Source organism: Arachis ipaensis, chromosome B5 (genome assembly GCF_059453495.1).
Source record: "Arachis ipaensis isolate K30076 ecotype BB chromosome B5, ASM5945349v1, whole genome shotgun sequence".
Classification (NCBI taxonomy): domain Eukaryota; kingdom Viridiplantae; phylum Streptophyta; class Magnoliopsida; order Fabales; family Fabaceae; genus Arachis; species Arachis ipaensis.
This window is the reverse complement of record NC_142440.1, coordinates 106,688,613-106,691,602: the sequence shown is the minus strand read 5'-3', so window position 1 is coordinate 106,691,602 and position 2,990 is coordinate 106,688,613. Positions and strand designations below refer to the sequence as shown.

Below are 2,990 nucleotides of genomic sequence, written 5' to 3'. Positions count from 1 at the left end.
ATATCTTTTCAAAAATATATTTTTATCTTATCTTTTTCAAAATCATATCTCTTTCAAAAATTTGATTTTAAAATATCTTTTCTAACTTCTTATCTTCTTATCTTTTCAAAATTGATTTTCAAATTTGTTTCAACTAACTAACTAACTTTTTGTTTGTTTCTTATCTTTTTCAAAACTACCTAACTAACTCTCTCTCTCTAATTTTCGAAAATCCCTTCCCTCTTTTTCAAAATTTCTTTTTAATTAACTAATTATTTTAATTTTTGATTTTAATTTTCGAAAATTACTACCCTTTTTCAAAAACTATTTTCGAAAATCACTAACTCTTTTTCAAAAATAATTTTCGAAAATTCCCTTTCTCTCTCATCTCCTTCTATTTATTTATTCATCTACTAACACTTCTCTTCATCTCACATCTCTGCTCTCCTCACCCTTGTGTTTCTTTCTTTACATTACATTCTTTTCTTCTTCCTTTCTTCTACTCACACAGGGACCTCTATACTGTGGTAAAAAGGATCCCTATTATTATTATTTTTCTGTTCCCTCTTTTTCATATTAGCAGGAGCAAGGACAAGAACATTCTTGTTGAAGCAGATCCAGAACCTGAAAGGACTCTGAAGAGGAAACTAAGAGAAGCTAAATTACAACTATCCAGCAAGCACCTTTCAGAAATTTTCGAACAGGAAGAGGAGATGGCAGCCGAAAATAATAATAATGCAAGGAGGATGCTTGGTGACTTTACTGCACCTAATTTCAATTTACATGGAAGAAGCATCTCCATCCCTACCATTGGAGCAAACAACTTTGAGCTGAAACCTCAGCTAGTTTCTCTGATGCAGCAGAACTGCAAGTTTCATGGACTTCCATCTGAAGATCTTTTTCAGTTCTTAACTGAATTTTTGCAGATCTGTGATACTATTAAGACTAATGGAGTAGATCCTGAAGTCTACAGGCTCATGCTTTTCCCTTTTGCTGTAAGAGATAGAGCTAGAGTGTGGTTGGACTCTCAACCCAAAGATAGCCTGAACTCTTGGGATAAGCTAGTCACGGCTTTCTTAGCCAAGTTCTTTCCTCTTCAAAAGCTGAGCAAGCTTAGAGTGGATGTTTAAACCTTCAGACAGAAAGAAGGTGAATCCCTCTATGAAGCTTGGGAGAGATACAAACAACTGACCAAAAAGTGTCCTTCTGACATGCTTTCAGAATGGACCATCCTGGATATATTCTATGATGGTCTGTCTGAATTAGCTAAGATGTCATTGGATACTTCTGCAGGTGGATCCATTCACCTAAAGAAAATGCCTGCAGAAGCTCAAGAACTCATTGACATGGTTGCTAATAACCAGTTTATGTACACTTCTGAGAGGAATCCTGTGAGTAATGGGACGCCTCAGAAGAAGGGAGTTCTTGAAATTGATACTCTGAATGCCATATTGGCTCAGAACAAAATATTGACTCAGCAAGTCAATATGATTTCTCAGAGTCTGAATGGAATGCAAGCTGCATCCAGCAGTACTCAAGAGGCGCCTTCTGAAGAAGAGGCTTATGATCCTGAGAACCTTGCAATAGCAGAGGTGAATTACTTAGGTGAACCTTATGGAAACACCTATAACCCATCATGGAGAAATCACCCAAATCTCTCATGGAAGGATCAACAAAAGGCTCAACAAAGCTTTAATAATGGTGGAAGAAACAGGTTTAGCAATAGTAAGCCTTTTCCATCATCCACTCAGCAACAGACAAAGAACTCTAAACAAAATACTTCTAATTTAGCAAACTTAGTCTCTGATCTATCTAAGGCCACTGTAAGTTTCATGAATGAAACAAGGTCCTCAATTAGAAATTTGGAGGCACAAGTGGGCCAGCTGAGTAAAAGGATCACTGAAATCCCTCCTAGTACTCTCCCAAGCAATACAGAAGAAAATCCAAAAGGAGAGTGCAAGGCCATTGACATAGCCATCATGGCCGAAACCACAAAAGAGGAGGAGGACGTGAATCCCAAGGAGGAAGACCTCCTAGGACGTCCAGTGATCAATAAGGAGCTTCCCTCTGAGGAACCAAAGGAATCTGAGACTCATCTGGAGACCATAGAGATTCCATTGAACCTCCTTATACCCTTCATGAGCTCTGATGAGTATTCTTCTTCTGAAGAGAATGAGGATGTTACTGAAGAGCAAGTTACCAAGTACCTTGGTGCAATCATGAAGCTGAATGCCAAATTGTTTGGTATTGAGACTTGGGAAGATGAACCTCCCTTGTTCACCAATGAACTAAGTGATCTGGATCAACTGACATTGCCTCAGAAGAAACAGGATCCTGGGAAGTTCCTAATACCTTGTACCATAGGCACCATGATCTTTGAAAAGGCTCTGTGTGACCTTAGTTTAGGGATAAGCCTCATGCCCCTCTCTGTAATAGAGAAACTGGGAATCTTTGGGGTGCAAGCCACTAAAATCACATTAGAGATGGCAGACAATTCAATAAAATAGGCTTATGGACAAGTAGAGGACGTGTTAGTAAAGGTTGAAGGCCTTTACATCCCTGCTGATTTCATAGTCCTAGATACTGGGAAGGATGAGGATGAATCCATCATCCTTGGAAGACCCTTCCTAGCCACAGCAAGAGCTGTGATTGATGTTAACAGAGGTGAACTAGTCCTTCAATTGAATGGGGACTCCCTTGAGTTTAAAACTCAAGTACATCCTTCTGTAAACATGGAAAAGATGCACAGTAAGCTTCTCTCAAAACAGAGTCAACTAGAGCCCCCACAGTCAAACTCTAAGTTTGGTGTTGGGAGGCCACAACCAAATTCTAAGTTTGGTGTTGAACTCCCATATCCAAACTCTAAGTTTGGTGTTGGGGAGTCTCAACAATGCTCTGAACATCTGTGAGGCTCCATGAGAGCCCACTATCAAGCTATTGACATTAAAGAAGCGCTTGTTGGGAGGCAACCTAATTTTTATTTATCTAATTTTATTGTTCTTTCATGTTTT

At 38.9% G+C, this 2,990-nt stretch overlaps 1 non-coding gene across 1 annotated transcript; it reads right to left on the bottom strand.

The window, feature by feature from the left end:
* Positions 1-1,088: 1,088 nt before the first annotated feature.
* On the bottom strand, positions 1,089-1,196 carry LOC148565277 (small nucleolar RNA R71). The gene has a single exon (XR_015883849.1). It is a non-coding gene; the product is annotated as a small nucleolar RNA R71 (small nucleolar RNA).
* Between the last annotated feature and the right edge of the window lie 1,794 nt (positions 1,197-2,990).